Here is a 12,999-nt window from a genome sequence, read left to right as displayed (position 1 = left end):
AAAAAAAAAGCACAATTACTTTTGTTTCTACTTGGAAAGTGCTTTTGGACTGTGTTTGAGGTGGAAAAAAATGAAACTTTGATTTTGGGTTTTACTGAACAGATAGATCTGTTGTTATAGAAATGGCTAGTTTATACTATTATGTAAAAGTTAAAAGTGGAGGTTTGATGTTACTATCTTATTCCATTGCATCTGATTACTCTGCTATACACACATTGAAAAAGATTAGAAAGAATTCTGGACTCTAGGGCCACAGTAAAGTCTGACTTTTTTCAGGCTTCTATATCAGCCTACAATAAAAGATACTACTTCATTAACATAATAACAGAGTTGGAAGGGACCTTGTAGGTCATCTAGTCCAACCCTCCGCCCAAGCAGGAGACCCTACACCATTTCTGATAAATAGCAGTCCAGTCTCTTCTTGAAAGCTTCCAGTGATGAAGCTCTCACAACTTCTGTAGGCAAGCTGTTTCACTGGTTGATTGTTCTCACTGTCAGAAAATTCCTCCTCATTTCTAGGTTGAATCTCTCCTTAATCAGGTTCCATTCATTACTCCTTGTCTTGCCATCAAACCTCAACTAGGTTGATCCTCTCCTCTCTGTGACTCTCTCTCTGTCCCTCTCCTCTCCTAAATATCCCTCTGTCCCTCTCCTGGACCCTCTGTCCCTCTCCTCTCCTAAATATTGGAACACTGCTATCATGTCACCCCTGGTCCTTCTCTTATTAGTCTAGCCATGCCAATTCCTGTAACCGTTCTTCAAGTTTTAACCTCTGGTCCCCTAATCATCTTTGTTGTTCTTCTCTGCACTCTTTCTAGAGTCTCAACATCCTTTTTATAGTGTGGTAACCAAAACTGGATGCAGTATTCTAGGTGTGGTCTTACTAAGGCTTTAAAGAGGGTATTAGTACGTCACATGATCATTAAAGAATCCAGTTCTTAAAACAGTTACCAAGCATTTCTTCCAAACAATTTTTGAAGTGAGCATAGCCCAATGACAATAAACCATGAAAGAGCATCCCCAGAAATAACTATAGAAATAGCATAGCACAGCCTTTTCCAGTTTGGTGTGCTGAAGAGCTATCAGAAGTATGGGTCTCAGAATTTTGGACGTTGTCTTATTAACATGAGGCCCCTACATGAAGAAGATTGCTGTGGCAGATGGATTATAATTGAAATAGGGCCACATCTGCACTGCAAAAACCCAGGTGGCTGCTAAATGGAAGCAAAGCGATACAAAACATTTTACAGTATTTTTATTTTATTTATTTTATTTTATTAGATTTTTATACCGCCCTTCTCCCGAAGGACTCAGGGCGGTGTACAGCCAAATAATAAAAGACTAACAATATACACATTAAAAGAAACTAAAACAAGCATATTAGAAAAATGGCTGAGATTAAAACAATTTAAAACCCTAAAATTTATAAATAGTCCCAGTTAAAATTTAATAAAACTTTTAGGCCAGTCCCGCTTGAATAAAAAGGTGCGTTTTCAGCTCACGGCGGAAGGTCCGAAGATCAGGCACTTGACGTAAACCAGGGGGAAGTTCGTTCCAAAGGAAGTTCGTTCCAAAGTAAGTCCTTGCAGCCATCTCAAGGTTGTCTGGATATCTGCCGCCATTATACGGTAAACCTAATTTATCGTGTGATGATTTTACGGCTTCCGATTGTATTAATTCTTCCATCTATCAGTGCAATGGTTCAGATTCAAAGAGAAAAAGATGTTTTTGGAGCACCGGGGGCCACTGACATAGTCCCTATTGGCAACTCCTTCACATAGCTGAATTGTTCTTGGGTTACGGTGCCTCCAGTTGAAATGTGATCTTAGGGAAAGCTGTGCTTCGACAAGGAATTGCCTAGAGAGCTAAATGTTCCCAAGTGTACACCCTCCTTATCACTTGCTGTAGGTCCTGGGCTTCCAAATCTAGGAGGCCCGGATCAAGAGGCAAAGCTCTACAAGGTAGAAAAGTGAGTGAACTTCTTGCACACAGAACACGGTCTGAAAAATCCTGCCTTGAGCCGCTTTCAGCAGCAGTTAGAAAAGCGACTCACTGATTTCTATCGGAACGTATCTATCAGTGCTCCCTTCAAAAGAATGGTCAGACGTTATCATTAATTATCATACCAGGAAAGTGTTTCTCCTTGACAATGAAAACTGATTACAGTAAAACAGATGAGATAGGTTAGGACATCAGTGGACTCTGGAGCTGTTAAAATGATTTTGCTGAGATCGCCCAAGGAGAATTGCACGTAACACTGAAGGGCTTTTAGTGATTGCTTTTACAGAAATACCAGTTAGATGCTGCCTCAGAAAGAAACATTACTTTACTGTTTGCTTCTTCTACCATTAAAAATCCCAAGACTGCTGCTAAAGTGGATGGTAGAATTTTCCTTCAATATAGCTAAGCTCCACTGAAATAGATCTGACATGTAGTTCAACCCTATTCCTGTGGGTTCAGCAGTTCCTTTGTCTTCATCTGCATGTGTGCATAAGTTTGTCATTGTAATGCTCTGGGCACAAAAACTGGAGAAAAAGATGAGGTCATTTTTTTGGAGACAAGCCCAGAAAAAGAAACACAAATCAACTGTGTTTCCTGTTTCCTCTGCTTACGATTTTCAAAATTTGTCGGCAAAAACCGAAGGTGTTTTTTTTTTAAAACCATCTCAATAATCGATATTTTGTGCTTTCTGAATGAAAAGAAACGGCAAGTGTTCTACATGAATTTTAGGATTGAGCCCATTGCTGACGAGGTCTGGCCTTGCCTATAAAGCTAAGTGTGCTCCAATATTCACCCTAAGCAGCTGTACCTCCATATTGGTTAGTGAATTAAACAATAATTACCGTAGGTCACAAAGCTTTCAAATTCTGGAACTCCTCATCAAGAGGCAAAGCTCTAGAGATAGAAAATTTGTTGCTTTTCAGTGAAATTCGTTGAATTTGCTCTTGGTCTCTGATGGAATCCCAGCAAATTCTAGGGTTCCATAAAACATAGTCTGATACGCTGCGCCTTGAGTTGCCTTCAGCATACACCTTCAGTTTATGACTTCTAAAATTCCTCTGCAAGGACAAATATGTTTATTACCCTCTCACACCATTGATGTTTTGTGCTCTCCAAATGAATGGAGATGTCAAATGCCTTATATGATTTTAGGATCAAGCCCATGACAGTACAGACCAGGGATAGTCTTGCCTATAGATCTCCCTGAAGAGAAAGGCCTGCTAAGTTCTCTGGGCAAATGAGACAAGTACCATTTTAAATCTTTCAGTTTTTATTTTTTATTTATTTATTTATTTATTAAATTTTTATACCGCCCTTCTCCCGAAGGACTCAGGGCGGTGTACAGCCAAAGATAAAAAACAGAATATATACAATTAAGACAACATTTAAAACATAGCAAATTATAAAGGCTGATAATTAAAAAAATTAGATTTAAAATTTTAAAATATTAAGAAAACCCAATTAAAATTCAACACTAATTATGCCAGTCCCGCTTGAATGAATAAATATGTTTTGAGCTCACGACGGAAGGTCTGAAGATCAGGCACTTGACGTAGGCCAGGGGGAAGTTCATTCTAGAGCGTCACTGCCCCCACAGAGAAGGCCCTACTCCTGGGGGCCGCCAGCCGACACTGTTTGGCGGACGGCACCCTGAGGAGACCCTCTCTGTGAGAGCGTACGGGTCGGTGGGAGGCAAAGGGTAACAGCAGGCGGTCTCGTAAGTACCCGGGTCCTAAGCCATGGAGCGCTTTAAAGATGGTAACCAAAATCTTGAAGCACACCCGAAAAACCACAGGAAGCCAGTGCAGGCTACGGAGCAGTGATGTCACGTGGGAGCCACGAGTGGCTCCCGTTACTACTCGCGCAGCCGCATTCTGGACTAACTGTAGCCTCCGGGTGCACCTCAAGGGCAGCCCCATGTAGAGAGCATTGCAATAATCCAGCCTAGACGTAACCAGAGCGTGAGTGACCGTGCATAAGGACCGTGCATATTTATCTCTTTTGTTATCTGCTTTCAATAATTAGATTGCACCCAAGGGCTGCTACTAAGTCAACCTATAGTGCTGACTGGAAAATATGCTTCAAGACCGGTCACCACAGCCAGAGTGAAGATTGTCTCCAGCTGTCAGTCTGAAACATCTACTGGTTCAAGGGGGTCTGCATGGGGTCTATGACAATTCACCGTGGCCAACTCACCACAGTCAACTTGCCACGGCCAACTTGCTGCAAGACGAGAGTTACACTAATATCAAAGAAATGGTGGAATAGAATCATTAAAGAAAGGATGCAAAGAGAGGGACAGAATGAAATGTGAATGGCAAAAATTAAAATATTTTAAAATTTATTTTAAATAATTAAATAGAATTGTTAAATTGTCCTGCAGCAAGTTGTTCCATGGCATGTTAGCTGTGGCGAGTTTCCTGTGGCAAATTGTCCCATTCTGGTCTGCAGGATATGGTTTTTTAAAAAGTGAAGATGGTAGCCTTGAAGGTGCAGTTGAAACTTTGCCTGGTTGTATGTGTGGCAGCCTTTTTTAACCATGTTGTCCAGCCACCTCTGAAATAATTGGCTTCATTCATAAAGCAGACTACCTAAACTAACATGTTGTAGATATGCAGAATTCATGATTCCCAATTGGCATGTCCACATTTCTACGAGTTTGGAGACTTGTAGTATAATACATCTGGTGGATACTGTATAGAGTTGCCAGGTATTTAAACAGGCAACAGAGAGGATGGACAATTGGAAAGTAAGACAAATGGAAAAAGAAGACATGCTCTCTATTTAATTTTCTTGTAGCATCCACAACAAAAATTACAACAACAAAAATGTACTTAAGCCAACATATATAGGATATTATTTGTTCCAGCTTCAGCCTTTTTTCCCCCAAGTACTTTTCCAATAAATATTTATTCTCAGTAACATATGCTACTGATAATATAAAATCAACCATATGCTTTTCAAATTTCACCATAGAAACATAGGACAAGTCATATGATCTACAGATTACACAGATCATAAATTTGAAGGGGCTAGTTTGAAGCCGGTTGCTGGATTTAGGAAATAAGTAAATAATGTAAGTCTAGGCTGTCAAGTATATTGATGGACAAGGGAAAGAAAGAAGGAGACAATTTACAAGGGCGCAATACACAAAAGTTTCAGTGACTACTGTTGTGAAAACAATAAAGCAACAATAAGCCCATGACACTCAAAAAGCTGAACAATATTTGATTTTAAGGCTGTGTCTGACACAACGAGAACATGAGGACAACAAGGAGGGCATGTCTACCTTTTGGCAGACTTCTGGTAACCCTAAGTTGATATCAAATTGAAAAGGCTGGTCAAGAACTTACAGAAAGAAGAAACAAACATAGCCTCTCAGTTTCACATTACAAATAGAGCAGTACAGGAGGTTCTGCAAACATTGTCAAAGAACTAAACAATGTGACACGAGGTTGACTTGGCTTGTTCCTTAGTGTTTTGTTTAGGCACAGTTATGTTATTCTGTGCAATGTTCAGCTTTTGTCTTTCCTTTAAAAATCCCAAATCAGCACACACATGATAGCAAGCCCCATAACAGAATATTCTTAAACACAATAAAACATTAATAGGCACTAAGCTAAAATCAGCTTTTAAAATTCCCTGTGGTAAAAGCCTTGTGGTTAGCAGTTATAGCTCAACCCATCTGGACACCAGGTAAGGAAAGTCTACTCTAAGGAGAGAAGGAATTGCTACAAATGGAGAGTTAGGAAAAAGAAAGAAAAATATGGATTGCTGATATTCTCTTGGGGTTTTTTTTTCTGTCAGTTCCGACAAACTCATTTGAAATTAGGTCATTTATACTTCACTTGTTTCTGACTTTCAGCTCCAGTTAACAAACTATAAGTTGTTCCAGTTGGCTCTAAAGATCTTCCATGCTTTTGCAAGAGTGAGTGCAATAAAAATAATTAATAGTACAGAGATGGGATCTAATCTTGCATCAGAGTTTGACAGGCCCTTACGGAAAGAACATTTTCCGGTAGTTCTAGCTTTCAACAGAAAGGGATTTGCCTTGGACTTATTACAAGTAGTTGTCAACTTACAATCATTTGTTTACTGACTACTCAAAGTTACACTGAAAAAAGTTAACTTATGACCTTTTTTTACACCTATGACTGTTGCTGCATCTCCATGGTCCCATGATCAAAATTTGGACGCTTGGCAACTGGCGAGTATTTGTGAGTTTGCAGTGCCCAGGGGTTATGTGATCGCCTTTTGCAACCTTCTGACAAGCAAAGTCAATGGGGAACCCAGGTTTGCTTAACAACCGTGTTACTAACTTAACAATTGCAGGGATTCACTTAACAATTGTGGCAAGAAAGATCGTAAAGAGGAACAAAACTCACTTAAACCATCTTGCTTAGCCATGTAAATTTGGGGCTCAATTGTGGTCATAAGTCGAGGGCTACCTGAGTGGCCAGAGCAGTCTCTGATCTTGGGATACAGGGAGGATAATTTCAAAACGGAGTTCCCTGTGTGACCATGTGTGATGGTTTGATGCAGGCTACAGCCAGAGGGCTTCTCTGGTCTCCAAACAGGGGAGAAAAGCCACAACCATTGGCTGTCTTTGTAATGTCTGCTTTCATTAATTCCAGATGCATCAGAGACTAAATGTGGACAAATTTGATCCAATTCAACAACCCCTTTCTTACAATGTAATGGTAAAGAATGCAAGTTACGTGCTGGGAAATGGGAAAATACAATTAATTCCTTCATGGTTACAGAGAGATGTGTGCTTCTCTTCATATAGTGAAATAAAAATCAGGGGCCAAAACCAGTGTATCAAGAAAAGCATTAGAAACAGCACCTTTGCTAATAATAGCCAGACAAGGAATGAAATCTGTTATATTTAGCTCACATAATAATAGAAGGCAATTTTCCATTGCCTGTTGCCATCCCAATGGGTTGGCTACAACTCCTATTTCCCTTACTATGTATCAGGCTGAGGGAAGTTGATTTAAATCAGAGCTCTGCAAGGCATAACAACACCCGTGGGCTTTTCTAAGCCGCTTCTCAAAGCTCTGTGGAAATCAATATGTTGCAGTAATTGCTGATCTCCTTTTGCACTCAGTGGAGAAAACTGACGTAACTCTTGCCTGTAAAGGATCCACCTCATCACACTTACTGTTACCCAAACGTCACATAAAGGAGAAAGCTTTGCCTCACAAGATGCGTATCACAGTGCGTAAAAGCAGTCTTTTCTCTACCTTAAGGCTGAATAGCGTGATTTTTCAACACTTGTGTGTTTTAGAGCTATCCTTGGGTAGCTTGAATTTAGTGGACAGTTAATAGGGTAGATTTGGAAGGCAGGCAGGTTGCAGCAATAAATTCTTCTGACACCCACAGATATCCTTCTGCAATATCTCCAGGGCATCCTAATTCTAGATGGACTTGGAAAAACTACTTAACTGAAACAGCTAAAGGCAAATTTAAGCTTCATTGTAGGCTGGAGATTAGAAGAAGGTAATGAAGCTTCTTGTTTTAAAATACAGGTAGACTTAACGATCACAATTGAGCGGAAATTTCTGCTGCTAAGTAAAACATTTGTTAAGTGAGTTTTGCCCCATTTTATTGAGCCGCGGTGGCACAGTGGTCAGAGTGCAGTACTGCAGGTTACTTCTGTTGACTGCCGGCTGCCTGCAATTTGGCAGTTCAAATCTCACCAGGCTCACAGTTGACTCAGCCTTCCACCCTTCCGAGGTGGGTAAAATGAGGACTCAAATTGATGGGAGCAATATGCTGACTCTGTAAACCGCTTAGAGAGGGCTGTAAAAGCACTGTAAAGCGGTATAGAAGTCTAAGTGCTATTGCTATTGCTTTCTTGCCGTATGAACTTTCTTGCCATATGAACCAGTTGCCAAGCATCTGAATTTTGATCGCATGATCATGGGGACACTGCAAAGGTTGTAACTGTGGAAAATGGTCATAATTCACATTTTTCAGTGCCTTTGAAACTTTGAACGGTCACTAAAAACATTTGTAAATCAAGAACTATCTGTAGTGTTTTGCTTCTTCTCCCAATATACGTCTTGCGGTAGAGGAGATTTATGGAGTTCGTGGACAGCGATGACGACGACGGTGATGGTGATGATGGCCAGTTTTGATCACCATATTACAAAAAAGATGTTGCAGAAAATGCAGAGGAGAGCAACTAAGATAATTAAGGGCCTGGAGACCTGGAATGAAATCCAGCAGGTTCTGGAGAACCGGTAGCGGAAATTTTGAGCCGTTTAGAGAACCAGTAGCAGAAATTTTGAGTGGTTCAGAGAACCGGCAAATACTACCTCTGGCTGGCCCCGGAGTGGGGTGGGAATGGAGGTTTTGCAATATCCTTCCCCCCAGGAATGGGGAGGGAATGGGGATTTTGCAGTATCCTTCCCCTGCAGTGGGGTGGGAATGGAGATTTTTCCCCTGCCATGCCCACCAAGCCACATCCACAGAACTGGTAGTAAAAAAATTTGGATTTCACCACTGCTGGAGACTAAAACATACGAAGTATGGTTGCAGGCTATGGCTAGTCTAGAGAAAAGAAGGACTGGGGATGGGGTAGGGACATGATAGCAGTATTCCAGTATTTGAGGGGATGCCACAAAGAAGAGGGGGGTTAACTTATTTTCCAAAGCATCAGAGGACAGGACAAAAAGCAATGGATGGAAACTAGTCAAGGAGAGAAACGACCTGGAATTAAGAAGAAACTTCCTAACAGTGAGAACAATTAACCAGTGGAATGTCTTGCCTTCAGAATTTGTGGCTGCTTTATCTCTGGATGTTTTTAAGAAGAGACTGGACAGTCACCTCTCTGAAATGATATAAGGTCTCCTGCTTGTGCAGAGGGTTGGACTAGAAGACCTCCAAGGTCCCTTCCAGCTCTATTCTGATTGATGCAGTGAGGGGTTGATTTATGCTCAACTTGGCCATTTTAGGATGCTGAGGCACACTTCATCCCTCTGGTCCCTGCCCTCCTTGTCTATTTTGACCAGGATTACAACACTTGCCAGCTGACTTCCACAAAGGTCTTACTTAATGTCTCTGACTGGCATTTCAGAAAGTGTTGGCTAAGTGTTATCTGTATACATATGATGGTAGCACTTATTGAAAAGTGTGTGTGTGTAAAAAGCATGAGTAGCACTTTCTCTTGGTGGTGCGGAGGAAGCCAATTTAATCTGGGAAACAAAGTCAAGTCCTACCTGTTGTGTGTGGCTGGTTCCATACCAAAGAAATGCATTAGGGCTTCTGCAGTTTATATAAAATGGATTTAATATTTTTACGGTTTTCACAACCGGGGTAGGATGGGCATGGGGTTAATGACATGTCTTTCCTTAACTCAAAACTCCAAGGCCACTCACTGGCCTTCTGACTGAGGCAGATTGGAGCTTGGCTGTCCTCTTGGCTTCATTTAGGATGGCATACCTGTTGTGTATGTATCCCCTGAGCCGGGCCTCCTGCCAGAAAGTGACTTGGAGCCGGGCCTCCTGCCAGAAAGTGACTTGGAGCCGGGCCTCCTGCCAGAAAGTGACTTGGAAAGTGAGGGGGAAGGGCCGTCAGGACTTACCTCGGGAGCACCGGCTTCCCTGGCTCAGTTCCAAGAGCCAGAGGCAGGCCAGGTGGAAGAGATAATGAGGCCTCCATCCCCTGACTCTTCCCCCCCCCCCAGGCCATGCCTTCAGATCCAGCTGATGGCAATCAGGCTTGGTTGGAGCCTAGGTTTTGTAGGCAGGAGAGGAAGGAACAACAGAAGCAGGGGTAGGGCAGGCCTAGGAAGTGCTGAGTCATGGAGCCACACCCCACAGGATATAAAGGCAGTCAGAGCTGCTGTGTCTCTTCATAGCAGGCAAATCAACTGATCAACTAAGAGCTGAAGTTTGTTCCTGGGTGACCCATCAGCGTTGAGGGAGATAACAGAGACACTTGGCAGACACTCGCTATTCTGCTGCCAAAGCTGATAGTGCCAGCTAATTAAGCCATCACTTGGACGGAGGAGAAGGGGGGACAGAACAATACCTTTCTGATGATATAAGGAATGCATTTAAACATGGCTGAGTTCTATAACAACCTTCGTAGTACCAAAGAAAATAAATGTTGGAAGGGGCCTTCAAGACAACTCCTTTTCTAGTGTAGAAACCTGTTCCTAGCGCATTCTGGACATGTGGCCAACTTCTGTTTAAATATTTCCAGCGAAGGAAAACCTACTACCTGCTAAGGAACAGCTTTTGCTGTTAGGAAATTCTTCCTAATGATGTCCAACCAAGATCTGTTCCATTGTTATTTTAAGCCATTGTTTTCTTGGCTTGTCTTCTGCACACAAGTCTGTCCTGATTTTTTTTACATGGCAGCTCTTCAAATACTTGAGACAGCTATTACAATCCCTCCCTATGGTTTTTTTCTTCTCCAAGTGAAATATATCTATAACTGTTCTTCATAAGCTTTCTCCCACCCTCTCCATGATCATGTCTTGTTGGTTGGTTTCCTCTACACTGCTCCAGTTTGGATACGGTATTGTAACTGTGGCTCCAAGGGTGAAATGGTATCGGTTCGCTCCGGTTTGGGCAAAGTGATAGCGGTAAAAAGGTTCCGACGATCACAGCTGTCCCGGGCGATCGTTGGAACATTTATTTTTAAAAAAACTTTTTAAAAGCATTTTTTACTACCCGTTCGGGTGAATAGGTAGTAAAAAATGCTTTAAAAAGTAAAAAAAAAAAAGTTGGACACGCCCACCCAGTCTCATGACCCACCAAGCTACACCCACCAAGCCATGCCCACAGAACCGGTAGCAAAAAATTTTGCATTTCACCACTGTGTGGCTCCCCCAATGCAGAGTAGAGAGGAAAAATAACTTAGGGCAGCCCAGCAAATTATATTGGCTTTTTTCCCAACGGCATCTCACTTCTGGCTCCTGTTCAAGCTTATGACCCACTAAGGACCCAGGCAGATTTTGCCTGCAGGACTGCCCAGGCATTCATGCCTTCCATTTTTCCTACTAAATAAAGGATTTTTATTTGTTCTTTTTGACATTCATCTTTCTGGTATAGATAGTCTTTGACTTAAGCCATTTAGTGACTGTTCAAAATTACAACAGCACTGAAAAAAGGGAATTATAACTATTTTCCAGACTTATGACCTTTGTAGTATCCCTATGGTCACATGATCAAAATTCAGAGGCTTGGCAACTGACTCATATTTAGGACGGTTGTGCTGTCCTGGGGCCAGGTGATTACCTTTCATGGCCTTCTGATAAGCAAAAACAATGGGGAAAGCCAGATTCATTTAGCAACCATGTTACTAACTTAACAACTGCAGTATTCACTGAACAACTGTGGCAAGAAAGATCCTAAAAAGGGGACAAAATTCACGTAACTGTCTCATTTAGCAACAGAAATGTTGGCTTCAACTGGGGTCATAAGTCGAGGACTTCCTATATAGGCAGCTAATGTGAGCGGATTTATTAAGGTTAGGGAAAGCTCAGTGGTAACCGTGTTTCAAGAAAGAAATCAACCATTCCTACATATGTTGACAGCAGCAAGACTATTGTATGCACAAAAATGGAAGGACGCTTCAGTTCCCACTATGGGCAAATGGTTGCAGAAGCTGAGCGAGATGGCAGAAATGGCTAAATTGACTATTTTGTTTAAAGAAAAGAATATAAGTACCTGTTGTATCTGCAGGCCCTGAACCTGGCCTCCTGGCAGAGAGTGACTCAGAGAGTGAGGGGAAAGAGCCAACAGGGCTTCCCTCTGCAGGACCTTCCTCTCTGGTTCTGCTCCAGGTTCAGAGGCAGGCCAGGTGGAGGAGGAGGAGCTGACACGGCCTCTTTCCCCCGACCCCTCCTTCTCCCTGGCAACGCCCCAAGAGCCAGCTGAGGAGGATCAATCTTGGCTAGATGCAAGGCAGCAACGCCGAGGGAAACGTGCTCATCAAAGGAAAGGGAGGGGCCGGCCCAGGGAGTGCTGAGTCACGGAGCCACACCCCACAGGGTATAAAAGTGGGTGGAGCTGCCATTGGGCTTTGTGATGGACAAAAACTGACTTTTGGAAACTTTGGCTGCTTTATTGCGAGACAAAGGAATTGGCTTTTGGATTTCTGTTTATTTCTGAACTCTGGGTTGTTCCAGCAATGGACCGCAGTTGCACTGAAGAGATAGGAGGACTTGGCAGGCAATCGCAGGTTCGTTGCCAGAACTGATATCTATAGTAGGAATAAATTGCTGGCAAATATAGTCAGCTCACGTGTCTTTTGGGTTGTGGTTGAGGGGGACAGAACAGTACCTTTGTTTCCACATGGAGACCACTTATGAACTTTGTGCTTGAGGTGGGAAAAAAATGAAACTCTGATTCTGGGTATTTTTCGCACTATAAGATGCTCCAGACGTAGCTTTTGGGGAGGAAAACAAGAAAAAAACAAAACCTGCCTCTACCTCCCAGCAATTTGCCTCCTTGCAGCAAACAGCAAACAGCCTGGTCAGCTTCAGCAGAGCCTGATTTAGCATGTGCAGCTGATTGGCAGTTGGATTGGCCTCCCAGAATACCACCGATCAGCTGTTCCAGGCTGCGGGGATTGACACTGCCCATCACCTTTCGCCACCTGCGTGCACCCCATTTTTGACCTCCACATGCCCCATTTTCAGCCTCCGTGTGTCCTGCTTTGGCCCAAATTGTTTGGTGGCAATAGGCAGCTGTGGCAATCCCTGCAGCCTGGAATGAGCCGAAAACAGGACACACAGAGGCCGAAAATGGGGCACATGGAACAGCTGGTCGACGGTATTCCGGGAGGCCAAAGGGTGGGGGCTGGTGGGTGGGCGGGGCTGTGGCAACATTTGCTCTATAAAATGCAGACATTTCCACCCACTTTTTTTGGGGGGGGAGTGTGTCTTATAGACCAAAAAATACAGTAGATTGATAGATGCTTATAGAAATTGCTAGTTTATATTACTATGAAAAAACAAAAAGTTGCAGTTTGAGATTA

The sequence above is a fragment of the Ahaetulla prasina genome, chromosome 1 (assembly GCF_028640845.1).
Source record: "Ahaetulla prasina isolate Xishuangbanna chromosome 1, ASM2864084v1, whole genome shotgun sequence".
Classification (NCBI taxonomy): domain Eukaryota; kingdom Metazoa; phylum Chordata; class Lepidosauria; order Squamata; family Colubridae; genus Ahaetulla; species Ahaetulla prasina.
The sequence above is the reverse complement of the archived record's forward strand: the minus strand, read 5'-3'. Positions refer to the sequence as shown.